Source organism: Anabrus simplex, chromosome 8, assembly GCF_040414725.1.
Source record: "Anabrus simplex isolate iqAnaSimp1 chromosome 8, ASM4041472v1, whole genome shotgun sequence".
NCBI lineage: Eukaryota > Metazoa > Arthropoda > Insecta > Orthoptera > Tettigoniidae > Anabrus > Anabrus simplex.
In genome coordinates, this window is record NC_090272.1 from 9,923,391 (window position 1) to 9,940,385 (window position 16,995).

General features: G+C 40.7%; 1 protein-coding gene across 1 annotated transcript in view; it reads left to right on the top strand.

The window, feature by feature from the left end:
- Nucleotides 1–16,995, top strand: part of LOC137501848 (putative serine protease K12H4.7) — a 76,530-nt gene that overhangs the window by 38,678 nt on the left and 20,857 nt on the right. The window lies entirely within an intron of this gene.

The window sequence follows — 16,995 nt, forward strand, 5'->3', positions numbered from 1 at the left end:
AAATTTCGCCACCACCTGGTTTAGTTCTTTTCTATTTTCCTTTAAACCCCATATTTCTACCCCATATAACATTTTTCCTTTGACCATTGATTGGAACACCAATCTCTGTATTTTGTACTTTATATCCGGAAATTTATTTTCTAATATCCCCACTACTGCCAGTGCTCCCCTCCCTTTATATCTGGCTCTTCTAATCTGATTTTCCCACGTGCCGTTACTACTAATTATAACTCATAAATACTCCATCTTTTTTCTGGTCTGATTTCTTGCTGCTCGACTGTCCAGAATTTCTTTTCTTTTTTGGCTTTCCTCTTCCTACATATCATTATCTGCGTCTTCCGTACATTTATCTTGAGTGCCCATCTTCTAGTATATTCCACTACCTCATTTAGCCCTTCTTGCAACCCCTTTGCTGTTAATGCCAAGATCAATAAATCGTCTGCAAATAGCAGCCCCGGTATCTCTCTTTTCCCAATCCAAGGGCATTGCCATCTCTCGCCTCCATGTCTATCCAATATATTATTTATAAACAGTAGAAATAATATCGGTGATAGCTTACAACCCTGCCTCACACCCCTTTTCGATTCCATACACTTACTCAACCCACCCCCTTTTAGTTTAATCATCACCAATACTTTCTCATATATTCCTTCTATTGCCAGCCTCATTTTTTCCGATAACCCAACCTCTCTTAATCTAGTAAATAACGCCTCTCTATTCACTGCATCGAAGGCTTTCTCTAAATCTACTGCTGCTACATATAATCTCTTCCCTGCTATTTTCACATACTTCGTAATTAAAGTATCCAAAATCCATATATTATCCACAGTATTTTTCTCTTTTCGAAATCCATTTTGATAGTCCGAAATCCTTCCATATTTCTCTGCCCAATTTATAATCCTATTAGCTAAAATTCCTGTATATACCTTCGACAGCGATTCCAGGAGTGTTATTCCTCTATAGTTGTTTGGATCACTTCGACTTCCTTTGTTCTTATATATAGGACAAAGTACTCCTTTTCTCCACTCGCTAGGGAATTTATTCGTTTCCCATATCTTGTTAAAAAATTTCACCATCACTTTCAGCATTACTTCATTTGCTCCTACTTCCTTCCATATCCTGTTAGTAATACCATTTGCCCCACCCGCTGTTTTGGTTTTTATTTTACTTAACACCCTGACTATTTCCTGACTTGTTATCTCCTTATCTAGTAACTGTACTCCCGTTTGTACTTCCTTTACAATATACGTCTTTTCCATACCCCCCTGACCTTCTCCCCTCCCACCCAAAAGCTCTGCAAAATATCCTATCCACTCATTTTCTGCTATCATTGTTCCTCCCTCTGTCGATCTAGTTCTCTTTATCTTATTTATAGTTTCCCAAACCCTATCAAATCTTTTCTCTTTGCAATACCTGTTCACTCTCTTAGCTTCCACCTCTTTCCAGCACTTTTTTTCTCATTTAGTAACTTCTTGTAATCTCTTCTTAATTTACAATATTCCTCTGTTTTCCCTTGTTCCCCTCCTTTCTTGAAGTCCGCTAGAGCTGTCATTACAACCACTCGTTTCCTCTTACACTCTTCATCAAACCACCCCGTGCCTATGTTTCTGTCTATCTCTTCCCTTATTCTCACTTTCTTACCCACCTTCCATACTGGGCGTTCTATTAGTTTTAAAACTTCATCCACATCCCCTCCTTCCAACATCCTTTCACTTTCAACCCTTATACTTTCTTCACTCTCTTTTAACTCTGTTCTCAATCTCTCGATCGTAGTATCATTCCAAATGTACTTCCATCCCTCCTTATACCTGTCTCTTTTTCCTATCCTTCTCTTCACTCCATCATACTCCCCTCTTAATTTTATCTTGATGGGCTTATGTTCTGTTATCACACATTCTGTCACCTCAAAACTTATTATCTTCTTTAGAGCTATTTCCGTGCTAACTCCTATATCTACTACACTCCCGCCCTTCGATGTGATGAATGTCAGTTCACCATTACTATCTCCCTTCATTCATCCATTTAAAATATATAATTTTTCTATAGCACATAACTCTAATAATCTTACCCCATAGCTATTTATATCTTTGTCTTTACTATTTCTTCTGTACTCCCTCACTTCATTATCCTCTCTCCCATAATCGGGTACCCTATTACTCACTCTTGCATTCCAATCCCCTAACAATATCATTCCATCTTCCACATATTATCCTTTCATTTTGTTTATTTCTTCAACCAGTTCTTCAAAAAATGTTTTATTCGCATAAGTTGAGTCTTTAGGATGGTTGTATAATAAAGCCAGGCAAATTGCCTCCTTCGCATCATTTCCCATTTTAATTCTCAGCCATACCACCCCTTCTACCTCATTCTGTATTCTCTCTACTCTCTCTACTATCTCATTTTTTATTAAAACTGTTATCCCACCCGGATTTCTTCCCATTCTCCCCCTTTTTTTCTTTTATCACGTTGACTGCTCTATACCCATCCCATTCAATTTCTATCCCTTTCCCTAACCACGTCTCTACTAGGGCAATAATCTCATACTCCTTTACTGTTTTCTCCAATTCTTTATTCCCTATCTTCCCCATCAACCCCTCAATATTCCACAACCCTATCGCCATCTCTAGTTATTTATTCCCTCCCACTCTTTGCACCTGTGCTTCTCCATTTCCACCTCTACTCCTTGTCACTCTTCCCTGTGAGTCCTATCCAGGTCTCTCCTCGTCCTCTTTTCTCCCGTCATCCTTCCCTTTCTCCATACCTACGCCTTTTTTCTTTCCCCACAGATCTTTCAAACTTAATGATCTTTCCTTATTCAGCGCCTGTCTTTTTTCCATTTTATTTTCTGTGTTCCTTTTACTCGGAGAGGATGCATTCTTACCCTGCCTACTGTTACCTTCATTCACAATTTTCACTGTACTCCTCACCAGTTGTGGCACATTACTTGCTTCCTCCATCTCTGTGTTGTGATGACTCTTCAAGGACTCTCCATTTCCGCCCACCTGGTTGCTGGCACTGCTGTTCAGCACATCCCTACTTCCCGCACCTGATGTGATGTGGACTTCGCTCACTTCTGTAATATCACTCCTTTCTACGTCACTGCCCTTCCTTGCTACTTCCACTGTTGCCAAAGACACGTTCTGCTGCTGTTGGTGTTCATCAAGTTTTTTCAGCCTTCCCGCCCCCCACACTCGATTCCACCTTCCGTTTCCAACCACCAGCTGCTGCCCTCTAATATATGCCTTAAGACCTTGTCTTCTTGCCTCTCTTAAATGTCTATTCAGAATTCTGTTCTTCTCTATGGCTTCCCTGTCCATCTCCCGTTTTATCCACACTTTCTGTCCTTTTAGATTACTCGAATTTCTTATTACAATGTCCGCCATCAGTGTCGATAGTAATTTCACTCTAATTGGTCTCTTTCCTTTCACTCTCCCCACACGCTGTACATCGTCAATATCAACTTCACTGAAGTTGATCTTCATCCTGTTCTGGATCACTTCTACCACTTTGTACACTAGTTCAACTTTAGACTCTCTTTCTTCTTCTTGGACACCGTATATGAAGATATTTTTTCTTACGTTATCTTGTAAACTCTTCTCGACTGCTCTCTTCGTTTCTCTTAGGTCCCACTCCAGGCTTCTTACCTTCTGCTTCAATAGGTCTAATTCATCTTTATTACACCCTTCCTCTTCCAATATCTTCTTTACATCTTCTTTGACACTCAATTTTAGGTCCATAAATTCCCTGGATAACTCTCGGAACATTTCTTTTATTTGCTCCGTCTGACAAGCCTCTCTTATCATCTCTCTAATCGCCTCGTACTCTTCCCATCCAATGGAACCTACTGGACCTGGGCCGGGATTAATCTCTACTCCTCCTATTATCAGCAACACCATCACCACCGCCGCCACCAGTAACGTGGCCACCATCTTCCTTTTTTCACCCTTTAACTCCATTCTTGTTTCCATTCTGCTTCCCTTTTTACAGATCCATCTGCCGATCGCTATCCTATATTGTGTCAACGTGATACCCATCGCTCCGCGCTCCACTCAGCACATCCGCTCAGCTCACTGTCTCACAGACGACTGTATATTAGATGCCCTAATATCACAGAGTCTAAGGCAACTAAATGTGAAAGCCTATGATATAGAAAGCTCATAAAATTGATCAACAATAACATTTCATTGACCATTGTTTTTTCTGATGTTCTTTGTTTCTTCTGCTGCCACTCATCTCCGATAGATAGGATTACTGCTGCGTACCGAGTGAAACAACCCGCCTGAATTTTGGCGGGAAGTAGCTGGAGAGTTAGATAACTCTCTTCTTTATCATGCTATTCCTCATGTACATACATTTGCTGATAACTACCGGTACATAACACACAGTATTCCAGCCACTCGATCCCTACTCTGAGACACTGACTGGAATGAGGAGTGCGCAAACGTAACAGAATAATCGCACAAGAGTGTTCAGGACTGTCTGCGGCCTGGCCATTCCAAATCTGGAACTTTGGACTGTTAGACCGGTAGTGGAGTAGTGTTCTTTAAAATGAGAAATTAGCGGTTTTACATTTTTGATCGAGTATTTCATATGGCAGCATTGCTTCTAAACGCGATCTTCCTACTGACGTCATTATAATGTCCTCAGTTGGGAAAACCACAAAGACAGTATTTCTAAGGATGTAAAAAGGCAGGTAGAGATTGTCTGCCATTATAACGGAAACAGCCCAACTCGACTCTGACTGCTAGTAGGCAAGTGGGGCTGCCATCATAATGAAAACTCCCCAACTTAATTGTGACTGACAGTAGGCAAGAGGACCTGCCATGTATGTATGTTGGGTATTCAGCCCAAAGGCTAGTTGGATCCTCAACAGTTTCACCCTTAGCTGTCATAGATGGCCTAGGTGTGACTGAAGAGGCGTACTAGGGAAATGAGGAGTGAGGTAGTTTCCCGTCGCTTTCATCACTGAGCCAGAAGTTGCTATTGCACATCAGTCTGCCAAGCCCACTGAAATGCGTGCACCAACCGACCCTATGAGCGAAATATTCACACCATTCATAGCAGGGACTGGCTGCATAAGGAATGGCATTACTAGCGTCACTCATCCTCAGCCACTTTCATATTGTCAAAGCCAAGAATAAGACTGAGACAGGTCAATGAAAGTAACAATTTTATTCTAGCCCATACCAGAAGACATAGCGCACTGTAAACACTACATCTTGCCAGCAAAGGCCAGACCTGCCATTACACTGAACATTCCGTAACTCAGTCTGCATGGTGACTCCCCGTCGCGTTTCTGGGGTAACGTTAAGAGCTATGTAATTTAATACAATCTTACTCACAACGTGTACACTACTTAACCTAGAATTCTGTATACAGTGTAGAATTCCGTAGCGACGGCCGGATACATCAGCTAGTATAATAAAATATCATATAGTCGATTTGATGATTATTCAAAAACGTCTGAACGTCTCATCGGAGGCATTTAGTATATATGAATCACTCTTAAAGACAGACAATAGAGCTGTTTACTGTCGCACAGTTAACCCATTATGCTCAGTCGCTGAAAACCAAGGAACTTAGAATACTCTACAGGTAGGCCATTCCGCGCATGTGTGCTGCCATTGGTCAGCGGCTTGTGACGTCATCGGGAAGAACACATCTGCGATCTGATATATTCTGTTGCATTAAATGCTGAATGCAAAGTAATATTTATCGTTTCTTTTGCGCTTTCAAACTGGAATGTTTTTCTTTCTTGACTTGGAACATATACTTAAATCATGAATATGTTTAATGAATGAGAGAAAAAAAGAAAATATTTATCGTAGGGCAAATTATAGTGCATAATGTATGTGCCAGCCTTGTAAGCCTTAGTTTGGCATGTTTGTTGTGTTAATAATCCTATTACAATGAATAGGTAGTTCTTAAAATTGTTTTAACATTTTTCTTCTTTATCGGACAAGACGGATGTGGATTTCGCAAGGTTATCCTTCCACTATCTGCAGGCTACAACGACTTAGCAGGCTACGGCGCTCAGTGGGCTGTTTTTGCCACGGTAGGTTTTAAATATCCTTCATAAGTTGAAGTTAGCGACACTGTCACCGGTTAAAGCTTTTTTATTTATTTATTTATTGTTAAGGCAGGAAATGTAATCTATGGCTGTTAAGGAGATACAACCCAGAGTGGGTTCTTCTTTACTGCATTCTTCTTCATTGCCTTCCATTTGGCCTTTTTGTTCAAATGTCTCATACGAATGAAAGTCCTTGTCCTTCCATATAAGGCAATGATTTTCCTATCGACTTCGGGAAATTTCGAGTGTATAGTTGATGTTAATGTTTCCATTACTTTGTAGCACGTTGAAATACAGTGCCCGTGGAAGGAAGCTAAAATAACATCAAACTCCATTGTCGTAGCCAACCACTCAGGGGAAATGATAGAGATCCGGTCTTGTTCAGAGAATAGTATCGGATCAAGACGATATATATCCGTTGTTGTTCCCAACGAACTGTCAATGTTTTACACTTGTAGGCGACGTAACCTGCCAAGTATTTTAAAGCATCGTCTGTTACATCTTCATTGGGAATCGTTAAACTGCTTAGGTCAGTATCAAGTAGCAAGTTTTCTTCACTTCTATCAAAACTCAAAACATCGGACGAGTTGTCAGTCACTTCGATGCAAAGTTCGCTGGAAATGAAATTCTGGAATTATTCTTCAGTTCTTTCGTCAGGTGTCAGGGGGTCAGAAAATGTAGAAAGCTGACTTCTGGCCTGAGCAACAGAGGCTCCACGTGATAGAGGCATGTCGTTCGCGTTCCCATTTAGTATTAAGAGTCGCATTATGTTCTTCACTTCGAAAGGAGTGGGATTGTTATAAAATATACCGACACCCCGAAGTTTAGAAAAATAATTTTCCAGACAGTCTGATTCAGTCTGGAAGTCAAAATGTGCTTTGCCCTAATGCCTTTCACATCTCCAAAGAGTCCAATAAGGGAGTTTATGGATATTAAAAACCCTTTTTGGAACGGAAGGAGACAGCTTCTTTTCCTCAGCCGCATACTCGAGCAAATGTCAAAAACTATTCTTAAAGTGTTTTCTACACTTCGATGTTTGAGGCCATAACCACTTCTAAGGGGAGCTTTTTCGTCGTTAGGAACCCGTGAGTTCAAAACAACGAATACATCATTTATTAATGATGTTTGTGTAGAATATATTTAATTTCTGGTCTTTCATTAATATATCTGGATCAGGAGCGGGTTTTGTGTTCCTTGCCTGGTCTAGTTATAGTTTCTTCGGAGGTAAGGAGTCTAATACTGTTACGGCCCTTTTCCTAACTGATCTCGTGTCACTGCGGTGTCCTCCCTCCGTTATAACCTAAACAGAAAAGAAAGGTATTGTGGTTTATGAGTATGGTACGTTTTTACAATTGGCTTTACGTCGCACCGACACAGATAGGTCTTATGGCGACGATGGAATAGGAAAGGGCTAGGAGTGGGAAGGAAGTGGCCGCGGCCTTAATTAAGGTACAGCCCCAGCATTTGCCTGGTGTGAAAATGGGAAACCACGGAAAACCATCTTCACGGCTGCCGACAGTGGGATTCGAACCCACTATCTCCCGGATGCAAGCTCACAGCTGCGCGGCCCTCAACCGCACGGCCAACTCGCCCGGAATATGTTACTATAAATTACAAGCATTTCAAGTCTGAAATGTAATTTTAAATTTAAAAACATCAAAATAAAAGCCGAGATTAACGAAAGTGAATATGACTTACTGCACTAGCCTCAGTTTTCTTTTTCTTTTTTTTTAAATCCCGTTACCCTCCTGGTTTGGTTTTTCCCTCGGACTCAGCGAGGGATCCCACCTCTATCGCCTCAAGGGCAGTGTCTTGGAGTTTCAAACTCTGGGTCGGGGATACAACTGGGGAGAATGACCAGTACCTCTCCCAGGCGGCTTCACCTGCTATGCTGAACAGGGGCCTTGTGGAAGGATGAGAAGATTGGAAGGGACAGCAAAGAAGACGGAAGGAAGCGGCCGTGGCCTTATGTTAAGTACCATCCCGGCATTTGCGTGGAGGAAAAGTTGGAAACCACGGAAAACCTCTTCGAGGGTAGCTGAGGTGAGAATGGTACACACCTCTACTCAGTTGACCTCCCGAGGCTGAGTGGCCCCCTTCCCATTCCTCGTACCACTTTTCAAATTTCGTGGCAGAGCCGGGAATCGAACCCGGGCCTCCGGGGCTGGCAGTTAATCACGCTAACCACTACACCACAGAGGCGGACCTCATTTTTATTTCCATGCCAATTCGGTATTTTCTGGGATGGAACAGCGTCCGATTTCAATATCTTCCGTATTGGGAGACCCAGTAATTCATTTTTCAAGTCTCGTTCATAATCATCCGAAAGAAAATGCTCTGAACAAATTCTTGCATTGTTAATATTTATCTTGTCCATTCGCTTGCAATGAGCTACCCATGTATTTTGGAGTGCCTCATTCTTTGGGAATCGATTGTAAACTATGACCTCAGTCCTGTAACCAATATTATTAAACAGAGCAACGGCACAGTTAGTTCTATTTTCACTCATTTTACTTAAATACGTAGAACACTAAAGCAACCAATCGCCTGTTAAATGAGAAACGAAGTGTTTACACCGGCAAGTTAGATTTTATAACATAGACTTTACTATTTATCACCCACAAACTCAACACAACCAAGACTTCAAAGCGAGTGGCGAGTTCATAGCTCACTGTATCTTCCCAGTGACGTCACGTTAGACTTGACTCGTTTGCCACCAAATGCGCGGGAAGCCGGAATACAGCCAGGGGGGGCTGAAAACTGCGCGGCACTTATGAACTCCATGTGTACGTCACATGTTTCCGATTGTTTTGTTCCTTGCCTGCTCGAAAAAACTACTATCGCTTGTCTATTGAGTGCACGTGAGACGTCACAGCTTGTGATCTCCTTGGATAGACAAAAGTCGATCTCCAAGCCCAGGACTAATCCAATGATCGGCAGTAGTATTATCAATACAGTAAGGACTTTTTTTAGTAATATTTCTATACTGTCACCGTTAGTATTAACATTGTGATTGTGACTCTTGGAGAACGGCTGTCAACAAACGTCCGGGTAGACAACCTGAGGCGAATTGTGAAAGAAGACTTGTATTACAGTTACGACACGGTGAATCCGGTGCGGTGTTTGTTTAGGAGTGAAATACGGTAGATCGATGTGGTTCAGAACCAACCGGGACTCGGATACAAATGAACGTTGGAACTTACAGTTTCAGTCTGCAGTAATATGTACCCCTCCATACTCTGTGAATCCCTGAGACATGTTGAAGGTTATGTGTAGCAGAAGCTTTTGGAATGCCCTGTTGTTTAAGTAAGGCCCTATGGTTCGGATTTGGTGATAAATTACGCGCCCAGTGGGATCTGTAATAGATTTAGTCCAACGTGTCAAAGTGAAGCTTGTTAAGTGGTAAGTAACTCCTTGGGTCCCAAAGAGTGGAAATTCGAAGTTATGAGGCAAAATCTCTTGTTAAATTGTTCTGTGTTAGTGAGATACATGTACTGCTGTGTTCTCAGAGCGGCCTGTTCGGTCGTAGTGTCGATAGGAGTTCAGGGACACTGCCGGCCTCGCGAGCCTGCAGCCCCACGTTTAATTCCCGGCCAGTTCAGGGATTTTTACCTAGGTCTGAGAGTTTTTTCAAGGTTTACTCGGCTTACGTGATTACAATTGAGGAGCTATCTGATAGAGAGGTAGCGGCTCCGGTGTAGAAAGCCAAGAACAATGGCCGAAAGGATTCGACGTACTGACCACACGCCACCTCGGAATCTGCAGGGCTTAGGGTTGAGCAGGTTTGTTCGTTTGTTTGCCAGTTGAGTTTGATTTGATTTTGAAAGTACCTTTTGAGTTGGGGCTAGGTGTAATGCACGTTGAGTGGATCCTCATGAGCGACATTAGTGACTTTCTTAGATACCGTAACAGAGATGATTGATATCTCCTTTATAAATAGTGATAGTTATCATGGAGAGTTTCATTGAAAGACAATGAAGGAGGACATTAGTGGGGCTCGTGGTGGGTCATGGTGGTGCGATTTACCGATGGAGCAGGTATACTCAGTGTTGCGTAAGGGTACGAACATACCGAAGATGCATCGCAGCTCGCGGTCGTGGTTTACATCGCGGTCGATGCCTCGATTTCACCTCCTGGTAACACAAACACACAGTTTTAAATGGAACAGTTCATGTCAAAGATGCTCGCTTCCATTCACCATCGCGATTTACCAGGAGGTCTAGCGCGATGACAAGAAAGTTTGTGTTTTCATCGCTGTAGAACGGGAGGCATCGATGTAGCTTGCTCCTGATTGGCTTGTCCGGATTGAGATCACGTGATATATCCCCCCGTTCTACTGTGCCGTTGATCCAGGTGTTCACAGAACCCGCGTGTGTATTCGTGTGGTAGTTATTGTACTTCACAGTATCAATTTTTGATTCCACGTTGTTGTATATGTATTGGAACTTCTCAAGGGACATTCTCATGTATGAATGGAATCTGTCCGGGTGGTGTTTCAGTTCTTCAAATAAGTTGTGATATTCCCCAATCGCCTGCCTTCTTTGATTTATAGGATGAGTATTCCACTGGCGGGCTGACCGATTTGAAAGTAGCCTCCATCGTGTGCTTATGCACAATGAATCACTGTCTCCACTGTCACTTGAATATTCTCTATACTTGTAAAAGCTCAGCAATAGAGGATAAATTATCTTTAACTTGAACACTAAAAGGTAAACCTCCCCGATATGTTCACCCTCCATCGACCGCGACGTAAACCTCGACCGCGACCGCGAGCTGCGATGCATCTTCGGTATGTTCGTACCCTAAGCTAGCTCATGTTTATTATCGTCGCCACATGAAACACCATCGAATGTTGAAACGTTTTGAACACAAGTCTACGAATCTTTGAGTAGGTAGTGTATTTCTGCGTGGTGTATTTCAGTTGCTTCTGAATTTACAGTTTCAAGATCGTTTTCAACGTGTTGTGTTTAAGGTTTATTATACTGTAGGTTTATATTGTGGATTACAGTAAGTTATTTGAATGCAGATTAGACTTGTAACTTGAGCTGAAATAATTGAGAAGAATCCTCGCGTTAAGTAAATTTATTTTTCAGTTGCGTTTTATTTAACTTTACAGAGCATTAAGGAATGATGAAAAATAAATAAAAACCTACAACCTGTTTTCCAGTCATTGGCGGGTCAGGGATGTAATGAATGAATCATATATAGGCTGTTAGTACGATGGGGTGGCCACTCCCAATGTGATTTTTTTATTAATGACCGATAGATGCTATGAAATGAGAATGGAGAGTGTTGCTGGAATGAATGATGACAGGGAAAACCGGAGTACCCGGAGGAAAACCTGTCACGCCTCCGCTTTGTCCAGCACAAATCTCACATGGAGTGACCGGGATTTGAACCACGGTATCCAGCGGTGAGAGGCCGACGCGCTGCCGTCTGAGCCAAGGAGGCACTACCGGGCGAATGATATGCTGATTTAATTCAGACCAAGTTGTTAAAAATGGAAACCAAACTCACCATAAGCATTGGAATTTCAATGTTAATTTCTTCATATATTAAAATCGTGCGTGCTCATTTAAGCAAGTTCATGTAGAGAATTCCCGGGGTAACTGAAGATTAAGTTTATTTAAGAAAAAATAAATTGTTTTCCTAATTATTTAAACTGTACTTTCAACATATTTCAGTATTTATGCGTTTTTGAGCGTTTTAATTATTATATTTTCTTGATGGCAATCAGTGACGCAAGTGAAGCAGTCACATTTTATTTTTCTCAAATATTTCCAGTTGTCACGGACATTACAATTTTACTAATTTAAAGCCCTTAACATTAAAATGTTAATGCATTTTGCGAACTTTTTAACATGAAATGCAGTAAATGTTAATGAACTTCCTACAGAAGGAACTATGTTGAGTAAAATGTATTACTGAAAAAGTGTTCGGCCACGGATGTTACAGAATTTGTGAACTCACCTTACAGGCTGTGAATTAAAATTAAAAATTCAGGTTACTGCCTTAGACAACATTCATTTTACATACATTTTGTTGATTTGCAAGCTTTACAGGTTCTATTTCTGATATATTAATTTTTAAAATTGTAAAAGGATTGATTTTATAATTGCTTTATTCATGTCACGGATGTTATATCTGACATGATACATGATATATTAATAAGATTACATTGAATAATTAACACAGCTATGCAGTAATACATTATTAGGCCTCTAATTAGAAATCAGAGGAAATCATTTTATTTATTGGATGGAAAAAACATGGATTGAAGAAAACGGTAATGTGTGGCCATTATCCAATTTGTAATTATAACAAGAATAAGACTTTTCTTAAAAAATGCTACTCCTACAAGCAGACCTTGCTTCTGAAATCATAAATTCGGACACTCCCGGCACTAAAAGGCATACGCCATTTCATTTCGAACTATGTCCAAGTTCATTTATGTTGTTTTCAACACATGCATCATCATCATCTTCATAATCAGAATATGTTCCACTGCCAGAATCAGATGAATACACATCACACCACTGCAATTTACTACTCATACTTTGTGGCACTATTGTTTGATAGATTTTGATGTCAAGCTAACAGCTACCGAGCTCGATAGCTGCAGTCGCTTAATTGCGGGCAGTATCCAGTAATCGGGAGATAGTGGGTTCGAGCCCCACTGTCGGCAGCCCTGAAGATGGTTTTCCGTGGTTTCCCATTTTCACACCAGGCAAATGCCGGGGCTGTACCTTAATTAAGGCCACGGCCGCTTCCTTCCAGTTCCTAGGCCTTTCCTGTCCCATCGTCGCCATAAGACATATCTGTGTCGGTGCGACATAAAGCAAATAGCAAAAAAGCTAACAGCTTGACGTACATCATAAATTTTCTTGATATGATGTATTTCTCGTATTCCTGGTGTCGTTCGGACGTACTCCCATCGTTTATTTGAGAACGTTGTAGTTTCTTCTATCACTTTCTTGGTAACAGTTGACTTACATTGAACTTCAGCGACTTTGAAGAATTTTTCAGCTTTCCGAACAGTACAACGTCGTGACTTAACTGCTGCCCGCCAATTGCATCTACTGCTCCTTTGCCATGGCCAGCTGCGAAATAGATCCACTCTACAGTTTCCACGTTGAGATCATCAGGTAAGTGGCACATATTGAAAGCTGCATATTTGCTCTTAAATTGGGATATAATCATATTACATAAAGGGGCATCCGAGTACCTGCTCTAAAAATGAGACACTTTTGTCTCAGTGAGAGTCAAGCTGACTGTATAGATTGACTCAGATCATCACTTACAAACACATAAGAAATTGTTCTGTCGTCAGACCACAAGCAACAGGTGAAAATTGAAAATTGAGAGTGTTGAACAGCACTGTCATAGTCCACCTGCATCATTGCTTCACGCCTTTTCAAATTATTCTTCCTGTCCTCAAAATAGCTTGTTGCTTATTCTTCACGTACCTGTGCGTCTTGAATTTGGGAAGAGAGGTATTTGTTTCTGTAACCAGCTCCTTTAGATTTGCTGTTGTCTCTTCAGCAACCAGCTGCCCATTGGTTTCCATTTAATTTCCGTCAGACATTTCACATCATAATAACATACCGTACATTTGTTTGTCATGCAACGCTCTTCACAAATATTGCAGCACATTTTCTGTAGCAGTGCCCTTGGTGTTGAAATACTTCCTTGATAATCAAGTCAGAAACGAGAAATAGCATGAGCTAAAAATCTGAAATTTTCATGCTTAATACAGACACATACTTTGTGTGGAGTTTCTTTTACTGGTCTCACATGTCTGGGACGCGTTTCAAAGAATTTGGAAAGAGATATCTTCACTTCAGGATGTATCTCCAAGAATCGTTGGTAAGCTTCAGCAACATTCATTATTACTCGCGCAACTTTTAGTAACACATGGGCTCCCTGGTGCCGAATCGGTCGACCTCGTTTACCTTCGAGATTCGTGTTGGCAACCTTTGACACAAAAACTATGAATCGCTTATACATCGCTGTGCGGCATCTGGCGTACTCTTTACTGTTGTTATTCACACAGCAAAGCCAAACTATAGAATTCACGCTAGGAACAAGATTCGCATCGAGATAAGATAATAAAGGTTTAGAAAATTCATATCGATCGATCATAGTATCGATTCAATTCAGATTTCATTTCCATTCAGTTGGCAGCATAACGGAACCGGGAGAGCTCCCTCCTACTCCTCTCCCCCGTAACAATAAATATCACTGAAAGTTGCTCGAGTAATACAAGGAAGCGTTTCTGTCCTTTCTTCTTCTTCCCCGTGACTCCATCTTTTACTGCAATGCAGCTGATGTCATCATTTTCAAAAAAATAAATTCACTGTTTACAAATCTCCTTTCGAGTGTGATCCTGAGACACTGTAACTTTCGTAACTTGGATGTCGGACTTTGAGGAAGCCTGCCTGACAACAGCCCGTTTTCTAAGGGCTGCATGGCAAATCCTTTCGTGCTTTGTGGACAGCTCTTTGAAGTGTGCTTGTTGAAGAATATGAGCCCAAAAAAGAAGGTTTTAGATATGTACTGTTCTTTATTGCTTCTGCGTTCGTCCTCCCTCAATCTAGAATTTATCTCCTCAAATTCAAAAGGTTTTTGTCTTTACCTTGTTTCTCGGTCTTTCTCCAAACACACAGCCCATATCTCTGGATTTTCAGATTATTTTTAGCTCTTATTTTTGCCATTCGAGGAGAGGACTTTACAGGTGGTATTATCTACAACAAGAAAAGACATGAGTTTACACTAAATTATAGGTTATTTTATGTTTCTGTTTACCTACCATTGATTTTAAGGACATTTCATCTTAACAAAAAATAAATTGTTGGTGGAATAAATAAAATTCATTTCATTTTACTCTGTGACTTAATAAAATCAAATTCTACACATCAGTAATATATTGAAAACCTGTCTGAATTATCCTAGTTGTAGGTTATGTAGTTAGTGAAGTTAGACATCCTTAACCTAAAAGTATCAGTGGTGATAGAAAAGTAACATCCGTGACGCATATTGTATTCTTAATTAAACTCAGATATATCTTTGAGATGGTAGGGTGCAAGTAATTTCATATAATGTCAACATTTTCTACCGTTGACAAAAACGAATTTAGTTCAATTATGTATTTTTAAAGAGTTTCTACTTTTTTTGTCACGAATGTTACACCATGTATATCTGACTACTCGTTTCCATTTAATTAATTAATTCGCTCACCTTGGTCTCTGAAATTCAGTGTGTAGAGTCTCAAAACATATAATCAGCAGTTAACTTCGTGATAATGGAGTTCATAGTTCAACTGCATGTAAATAAGTGGTGCCGACTTCAGTGAATAAATCTGGCAATATACCAACTAAAACCAGCCACTTCCTTTAGTAATAAAACATATCAAATATATTACTTCTCAAAATATGTAAGCATAATGCTTAAATTAGAAGTTTTATCTACTCACTGCATGAAAATAGAACATATTCAGAACAAATATTTTTCATTAGAATACCCTCTTTACCCGGAATGGCTGTGAATTGATCATTTTGGTTTGCCGTTGGAATATTTGACTTCTTAAAATATAAACGGTCCACGTAGAACTGGAGGTTACTGCGATTCAATTAAGGTTCCAGTCGGCGATTGTAAGGTACCCTGCACTTTTATTCAGTCGGTGTATAACCTTAATTAAAACGGAAGTCTCGATCTAAATGACGAGAAACTGAACTTTCCCGAAACATGTGGACTAACCCACGGTTTCGCATGAAAGACGAACTTTACAATTTTTAGATTTTTTAATTCCTTTATGATGGTTTTTCAACCAATTCAATTCAGTGAATAAAACATGAGGAACAATGTAAATTATTTCCAATTCATTTAACTAATTATTATTACTTTGTTCAAACTTTTTCTTAATTTTCATCGTTCAAATTCCGTTAATTTTATTTATATTACTTCAGCAAATAAATCTCAGGGAATACCTCATAAATGGCTACGTCATCCGTTGCTTCGTGTCTATCATTCTAGGGAGTGACAAGAAGAGCCCGTCACCCCCTCAGATATATAAGAAGCTACAACTCCTCGTACATGGCGCCGAGGCAGATAGCAACTGTTAAAATCAACTAGCGCCTCAACTTTAGTTTTTCGTGCAATGTTTAACGTATCTTCCGTTATGGTTGTCAGTGACATTGCCAGAAACGTTCAAGGAGAATGGATTTTAACCCGTCGCGAAGTACTTTTCAACATAAGACGCGGGAATACTGTGAAGTGTGATGGTGACTTCCATAAACATGTGGGAACACAGACATCACATGCCAACTTGCCGTCCCATTGAGTGTCGGACACCTGACTCCAGACTACATACGAACTCTCTCCATAACTTTTTGTGTACTCACTGTGGTATATCTTGTTTAAGAGGAAGTGCAACTGGAGAACAACCATAATCTTTGCAATATTCAAGATCTGGGCAAGCGTTACGACCACCGGGGTGCCGGATGGTACAGATGAAAGTGAGGAGCCGACAGAAGAAAGGTTCATTTTCCTTTTACAATTTGCTTTACACGGGTAGTTCTTACGGCGACGGTGGGATAGGAAAGGCCTAGAAATGCGAAGGAAGCGGCCGTGGCCGTACCTTCAGGTACAGCCCCAGCATTTGCCTGGTGTGAAAATTGGAAAACCATCTTCATGGCTGCCGACAGTGGGGCTGGAATCCACTACCTCCAGGATGCGAGGTCACAGCATGGCCAGCTCTCCCGGTGGAACAATGCTAGGACTCAGCTCTGGGCATGTAACCTAAGATCCAAGCAGGTCAGTTCCAGTCAGGTACCGGTAATTTGGTAACTTACTGTGGTCATCGTCAACAAGTTTATGAATCTAGATGCTGCATGGTCTTTATAGCCTCTAATAATTATGGTTAATAT